The sequence below is a fragment of the Amblyraja radiata genome, chromosome 1 (assembly GCF_010909765.2).
Source record: "Amblyraja radiata isolate CabotCenter1 chromosome 1, sAmbRad1.1.pri, whole genome shotgun sequence".
Classification (NCBI taxonomy): Eukaryota; Metazoa; Chordata; class Chondrichthyes; order Rajiformes; family Rajidae; genus Amblyraja; species Amblyraja radiata.
The window spans coordinates 73,372,818-73,381,039 of NC_045956.1; the positions used below are offsets into that span (position 1 = coordinate 73,372,818).

The window sequence follows — 8,222 nt, forward strand, 5'->3', positions numbered from 1 at the left end:
GCTGGAGGGCTTTTGTCTGCTGCTAACTTGGTTTGGGTGATTTTTGAGCTAGTGTACAGGTAGCCCTAGTAGAGAATGGGCAGTGGATGTAATGCTAGTGAATGTAGCTGGACAAGTGGCTCGAATCTGTGGTTTAGGTTTATTATTGTGACCTGTATTGAGATATGGTGAAAAGCTTTGTTTTTTATAGCCAATCAAATTAGATAAATACTATACGTGAACACAGTCAAACCAAACTCAAAAACATTGGGTAGACCATGAAACATGTTCTCGATGTTGGGAGTGTCCAGAACCAGGGGCCACAGATTAAGAATAAGGGGACCCTTCTTCAGCCATTTAGAACAGAGATAAGGAAAGGCTTTTTCCACACAGTTATGAATCTGTGGAATTCTCTGCCTCAGAAGGCAGTGGAGGCCAGTTCTCTGGAGGCTTTTAAGAGAGAGTTAGATAGATCTCTTAAAGATAGAGTGAAGGGATATGGGGAGAAGGCAGGAACGGGGTACTGATTGTGGATGATCAGCCATGATCACAATGAATGGCAGTGCTAGCTCGAAGGGCCGAATGGCCAACTCACTCATCTTTTGTTTATTGACCAAAGGGAAAGATGGAAAGTATCGAATATACTTCTCAGCAATGTAGCATTACATTTTCAGAGAAAGTCTGAAAATAAGAAAGAGGAGGATCTGACTGTACCTTAGTTTATGGAAGGACTGTTCAGAAGCCTGGTAACAGAGGGAAAGAAGCTGTTCCTCAGTATGGTGGTGCATACTTACAAGCTTCTGTATCTTCTGCCTGACGGGAGTGGGGAATAAAAAGAATGATTGTCTTTGATTGTGTTTCCTGCTTTCCTGAGGCAGCGTGGTATACATGGAGTCAAACGTGGAGAGTCTGGTCTGTGTGATTTCATCTAAAACTCTCTACAATTTCTTCCACTGTTTATTTCTTGGGCAATGCTGTTCCCAAAATCGGCTGTGATGCAACACGACAGTATGCTTTCTAAAGTGCATCTATAGAGGTGTGTTGAGTCATTGGAGACATGTCAAATTTCATCAGTCTCCAAAGCAGGGCTCTCGCTTAACTTTTTTTCCCTGTTGCCAACCGGGCAACCTTGGCAGCTTTTTAGGTTGCCAAATGACAGTTTAGGTGGTCATTTAAGATGGCTTGCATGACGCGTGCGATAATGTGCTCGAAGTGCGTAGTTACCAGTCGGAATTATACTCAATTCACATATTATTTCTGCTTCAAATAAAGTCACAAACTAAACATATTCACCAATCAGGACATGATATATCCCACAATAACATGCAGCAAAATTATAAGACAGTATCTCAACTCTTTTTACACATTGCAATTAATGCGATTTCTATTAGTTCTTTCCACTTCCAAACAAAAATGTGGTTAGATTATTCAGCGTATGATCAACCTGTGTCAATAAATCCTGGACCATGGTAACATATATGCGTACATATAGTTGTGAATGTTGCTCATTAAATAACTATAGTACTGATACTCCATATTAAGAGCATTGATTTGCCGTTAAAATGAATTCTGTAATAACGTGTCAACGGCAGCAGTGACAATCGAACACTGCGGTTTTAATGTTTCACGTGTTCACAATTTAATTAATCCATCTTTATGGATTAAAACAAATAATGGGAATTAAAACACATTTGATTGCATTCCATTATCAAACATAGTCAATGTTCTCTCTGAAGACATTTCCAGGACAATGGGGTCAGGGAGGGGGGTGTGTGTGAATCAGTGCGGGGTGGATAGATGGCGGGGGGGGGGGGGGGGGGGGGGGGGGGGTTAGAAGGCAGTCGGTGCAGAATGGATGGATTGAGGCAGGTGACTTAGTACGTGTTGGTTGGAGTAGGTAAAATTGTGAGGGGAGAGCACAGGGGGTGTCAGTGGTGTTGAATGGGGGGGTTCAGTACGGGATGGATGGGGGTAGACAAAAGTGCTGGAGAAACTCAGCGGGTAAGGCAGCATCTATGGAGCGAAGGAAATGGGCAATGTTTCGGGTCGAGACCCTTCTTCAGACTGTTCCCCCCATTCTTCTTGAATGGGAGGATCAGTACAGGATGGATGGGGGGGCAGATCAGCGCAGGATGAATTGGGGGGGGGGGGGTCAGTACAGTGTGGATCGGAAGGTCAGTACGGGATGAATGTGTGGATTAGTAGATGGGGGATCAGTACAGGATGGATGGAGGAGAAGTGCAGGATGGATGTGAAAGGGGTAAGTACAGGATGAATTGGGGGACCAGTGTAGGATGGGGGGGGGGGGGGTGGTGGCGGCAGGAGAATCAATGCGAGGTGGATAGGGTGATCAGCGCAGGATGAATAGATTGGGGGGTGGGGGGGGAGGGAGATGGGGAAGGGAGCACAGGGGATGTCAGTGAGGACTGAATAGAGGCGGGAATGGGGATCAGTGCAGGTTGGAGAGGAGGGGTCCCAGTATAAGGGGGGTGGGGGGGTCGTACAAGAGAGAGAGAAGGGGGGCGAGTTATGGAGGAAGGAGGGTCAACGCCCCTCGGACATCGCCCCGCTGCCTTGGCCGTTGGGAACTCCTCGCCACCGCCTCCCTCCTCCGCCAGCCAACAGCAAGGAGCGTGGCCGAGCGGTGCAGCTCAAAGATCCTATAGCTATAGTATCTTTGGTGCAGCTGCTTCAGAAGAGTCGGAGCAAATGACGGACCCCGAACAGCGGCAGCAGCGGCCGCGATAGCTGCTCCATCACCTCCTCCTCCCGCACCCCGCCCGCCCTGATAAGGACCGCTGCTTGCAAATGCGCTAACGCCGCTTTCAATACAAACCCTCCCGCACGCCGAGGCCTCCCCCTCCCTGCCTCGGCGTGCGGGAGGGTTTGTATTAAAAGCGCATTAGCGGATTTGCAAGCAGCGGCCGCTATCAGGGCGGGCGGGAGGAGGAGATGGAGCCGCTGTTCGGGGCCCGTCATTCGCTCCGACCCTTCCTCACCCCGCACCTAGTATCTTTCCAATGCAATACAGCCGTCACCGCTGACACAAAACGTTGCGTTCCTTTTCTCCAGAGATGCTGCCTGCCTGAGTTACTCCAGTTTTTTGTGTCTGTCTTCGGTACAAACCAGTATCTGGTTGCCAAGCCGGGCAAAATGACTCGGTGTTTAGGTTGCCCGGCGGCGCTTTGAGTGGTCAGTGGCACCCGGGCAACCGTTAATTTCGAGTCCTGCAAAGGATGTAGAGGTGTTGGTATGCCTTCATAGCTGTTGCTTCGATGTAGTAGGTTCCACGACAGATCATTGTTAATATTTATGCCAAGGAGTCTGAAGCTCTCAAATATTTCCACTTCAGCATAATCGATGCTGATGGACACGGTGACCATAACTAAAGCTAATTATTGAAATGGATAAGAATGGACTGGAAACTAACGACCTGAATTGGGAGAAGGCCAATTTCAATACCATAAATCAGGACCTGGCAACGGTAGAGTAGGAGAGCTATTTGCAAGTAAGTCTACATACAACAAGTGGAAGTAATTTAAAAGCAAAATAGTGAGTGTCACTTGTGAGTGCAAGGTACAGCCACACCAAAAATTCCTGGATGGAAAAGATAGTGAGGGAGGGAGAATTGAAAATATGAGAGGCACAACAAGCACACAGGATTTAGAAGGACAAATATATGGCATATTATATCACTGGCAGACAAGATTAAGGAACATCTCAATGTGTATCCAGGGAAAAGCCTAATGGGGAAGACTAGGATCAAACTGGGACCAAAGGGGCAATTTGTGTATGGAACCAGAGGACGTGAAGAGACCTTAAATGAATACTTATCATCTGTATTCAATAAAGAGGACATTGTGGTCAGATATCTATACCTGAATACGTTTCATCTTCTATTGCAAATAATCATTGCCAATGTCAAAAGAAATTTAAGATAACATTTTATTTTCCATGTGAGAAGAAATAAGTATGAAATTTTCCCACACGGAAACTTTCCATCATTTTAGACTCTATCCTGACATTCATCTCTTTAATAACATGTCAACTGCCTGGTTGTGAAACATTAAGTCTTCCAACATCACACAAAGGATCAACTGGAGTCATCTGCAGCAATCTCCCATAGAAATTTGCAATAACAAGTTGCACAGCAAAGCTAATTTATTTTGTGGCTTCAGTTATGTAGAATCAAATTACAATATTCTCACGTTAAAGCATCTGCAATTACTGGATTGGTCCTCGACCTACCATTTACTTCTCCCATGACAATTCAAACTCAAATTAAGATTCTTAAGAGCCACGCCAACACGATCAATGCTGCCCCAAACAAGAGCCTAACTAATAATATTGCACTCAGCACTGGCTGACACAAGTTGAAGGGATAAAATCCGAGATGATCCCAAGTTTTATATAACAATAAACCAACTGATATAATTGCTGTCTTCTACACAATGACAAAGGAACAATACAATATTTAAACTGAAATGTTTCAAGAGATTCATTTACAACATCTCTGACGCTTAAGTTCTCCAATTTACAATGGGTATTTGTCAACGTTCCTTTTGTTACACTATTTCCTTTCATTTTGCTCAATACTAACCCAAAACATTTTTTTTAAAACTCAGAAGTGATTGTGAATTGTTTTTCTACACAACAAGACACAAAAGATATTTAACATTCATAACTTCTGATAGCAGCATTTTTGGCTGCTATTGGGAGTTTCCAAATGGCTCAGAAAATGCAATAAATCATTCAACTTCTTCCCAGGCCAACTTGATTTCAAAGAAAATAAGTTGTTTCATTGAAGCAATTTATCCTGTGAAACAACGTCAATGTCCACTTAGGGAACTGGAAGAATTTTAGCCAAAAAGCACGTGAACAATTATTACGAGAATTTCATGATCTTTTTCGTACATCACAAGGTTCATAATATCAGAGATTCAATTAAATTTGTTCATCAACATTAAATTTTGAGCCTCGCAAATGAATCTAAGGATTTCCATTTTGTTGACATGCCACAATCTTCCAATTTTAGGTATAGATTGATTCCCTTTCCTTCTTTTCCTTTACTATCTTGGTCTCTTGCCCTTCATGAGGAAATATTAAGAGCGATTTAGAGAAGTATAACAATGGCTACAGCCGGGAAATGTAAAATTGGAACATAGATTTACAACTGATACACTGGAAATCTAAACTAAAGGAATATGTACTCGTGTCCAGTAGCATATTATGGAGAGAGAAATAGTTAACATTTTGGGTCAATGACCTTTCATCAGAACTGACAATTGACAAGCTATTCAGTTACCATTTAATTCACAAATCTTTCACTGCGGTATTAAATCAAGTGATGTTTTGCCATACCAGAATGCTGTATCAATCCCAGTTCTGTAAGGATGCAGATACTTTAGATATTATTAACCATTTAGCAAATAATGAAGAAAAAACATTTGCTTTATAATTTATGTAATTCAGCTAGCTATCTGACCGTACAGGACAAAGAAAATCAAATAATTGATACCAAGATGTACCAAAACCTAATTTATGACAGGTAAGCCTATTATCTATCGACTCAAATCCAGAATGGTCAACATCTGCAATTTCAGAGAACAGAAAATGCTGGAGACACTCAGGAGATCAGGCAACATCTGCGATGACAGAAGTAGAATCTCCACAGATGCATGCCCTTCCTTCTTTTCTATTTTTATTTCAGATTTCCAGCATCAGCAATTGATTTGTTTTTCAATTGCTACTCCGCAGTTTCATACTTGGCGTTCATGAACGACAAATATCCTATAGAAGGGTAGATAATCTTTACGCTACCCTTCAAAACCACAATAGTGTTACGAATATCGAATCAACTAGAAACAGCAACTCCTTAAGCAAACTGGTCAATTTTAATCGCATTGATTTGAAGCCTACTTCGGGTTGCAATAAGCCCATCGATCAATTGCAAGCTGAGATTCCGTGAAATCAGCAATAGGCGATGAAGTTCCTGCCATTCTCTCCCACCCACTACCCTCGCCCCCCAACTACCATATAAAAGGCAACATTCCCAGTCGCAGGGTGAATCGTTAAATCCGACAAGGGTGCGTTTTCGCCTTGTGCAAAACAACAAAAAATAGCGAATTATATCTAGTGAAGTGACGACGAAATGAAAGCGGCCTAAACCCGAGGGAAATCCAGAAATAAGGATCAACGATGAAGAGGTGAAGAAGGGGGGAGGAGGGTCTCATCCTGGCTTCGCAGCCCGGGGTCGCGGGGGACGCGCCCGTCTCCCCCGGGAGCCGTTAGCTGGACGGGGCCGTGAGCCGCCTCCACCCCCAGCCGGGGGCCGTTAACCTCCCGACCTCCCGACCGACTCCTTCCAAACCCCACCACCGGAAACCGGCCCGCCGGATATAGGCAGAAATTCATCAGGAGAAGGGAATGAAATATAAATAAACTCGTAAATAACCTCGCTCCGGCGGCGCCCCGCCGTGTGTTTGTTTATAAATAAATATATATATATATATATTTTATAATGCGCCAGTTATTTATATTTAGGGAGAGGGGAAGGGAAACATTTTAAACAAACTCACCGAAGGAATAAAAAGGTGTCGAGCGGACGAAGGAGAGATGAAGGTTCACAAAATTGCTGGAGGAACTCAGCGGGTGCAGCAGCATCTATGGAGCGAAGGAAATAGGCGACGTTTCGGGCCGAAACCCTTCTTCAGATGAAGGTTGGTTGGTGCTGATTTTCCTCTCCCCCCTCCTCCCGTGTTGAAATTTATCCTGTGAAGTGCTGCAGGACGATGGCGTCGGGGGATGCCAGAGCAGTGGAAATAGTTTTGTTGGCGTTGCTGCTGCTGCTGCTTCTTCCGCCGCCGTTGCCCTTTTTCTTGGTGGCCATTTTTCACCCGAGGCTGAACCAAACGAGCCTCCGAGTCCCAGGGAAGAGGAACATCATCGCCGGCGCTCGCTCGCTCCCTCCCTCCTTCCCTCCCTCCCTGGCTCGCAGTCCCCGGGAGCGGCCCACAGCTCCTCCTCCGGCGGCGACCGCACACTGCAAGCCAGAGGCCGACACCGACATCGCCGCCGCCGCCGCTCCCGCTCCCAACGGCCGGCGCCACCACCGCCATCTGCCGGCCTTTGGGAATTTCCACCAAACTCCTCTAGTATCTTTGATTTCCACCCATATCACAGGAAAGGCAACTGAAGCGGTCGATAGGCGAAGCGGCCATCGGACAGATTTTTGGGCGGAGAGAGAGGTTTATGCAAGTCCCAGGTCCGAATGAAGTTACTATAACTGTTCAAGAAGGAACTGCAGATGCTGGAAAATCGAAGGTACGCAAAAATGCTGGAGAAACTCAGCGGGTGCAGCAGCATCTATGGAGCGAAGGAAATAGGCGACGCTTCGGGCCGAAACCCTTCTTCAGACTGTAACAACGTTTAAGAATCATTCAGACAGGTCCATGGATAGTTGTAGGAAGGAACTACAGATGCTAGATACAAAATGCTGGAGTAACTCAGCGGGACAGGCAGCATCTCTGGAGAGAAGGAACGGGAGATAGGACAGGTTAGAGGGTCAAACGCAGGCAGGTGGGACTAGTGCAGCTGGGATATGTTGGTCGGTGTGGGGAAGATGGGCTGAAGGGCTTGTTTCCACGCTGAATATCTCCATGACTCCAAGTCATTTAGTTCAAATCGCAGAATGTTGGAATCTCGAGCAAGAGACAATCTTGGAAGAACCCAGGCAGTATATGTGGAGGGTGTGCACAGGACGACGTTTCGGGTCGGGACCCTTCTTTTAGTCTCAAGATGTTGAGTTTTGTTCACTTACATCAAAGTCGTTTTACATTTGATGTTAAAGCTTCTCCCACCATTTACTTGGTTTTTGGTGTTGGATTCAGATTAGTTGCACTATCATTTTTTGTGTCTTAAAAAGCAACAATGGAAATAAAGTGTATACTCTATTCATTGTTTGTATTTGAGGTCTGGGGTTCTTCCGTTACTGGACATTGAGAGGTAGAGTGGGGATACCACTCAAAATAAGGGAAGGGATATTACTCCAGAGGGTCACATGAGTGCCAAGTGAGATTTCGTTAAAGTTAGGTGCTAACACTATTGGATATGACACTACTGTTGTATGATTCAGGATATTCTTATTCTGAATAAAGTTTATTTTTGAAATAAAAAATGTATTTAAGGTGTAAAGGTAGGTAAATAGTATTTTGACAAGGGTGTACGATTTACAAAACCAACAT

At 44.8% G+C, this 8,222-nt stretch overlaps 1 protein-coding gene across 3 annotated transcripts in view; it reads right to left on the reverse strand.

The window, feature by feature from the left end:
• wdfy3 (WD repeat and FYVE domain containing 3) overlaps positions 1–6,780 on the reverse strand; it is a 280,679-nt gene extending 273,899 nt beyond the window's left edge. For all 3 annotated transcript variants that reach the window (XM_033024126.1, XM_033024134.1, XM_033024105.1), the window contains exons 1-2: positions 6,702–6,780; positions 6,558–6,603 (exon numbers count right to left, since the gene is read on the reverse strand). The gene's annotated coding sequence lies outside the window, so the exon portion shown is untranslated. The remainder of the gene's footprint in view (positions 1–6,557; positions 6,604–6,701) is intronic.
• Between the last annotated feature and the right edge of the window lie 1,442 nt (positions 6,781–8,222).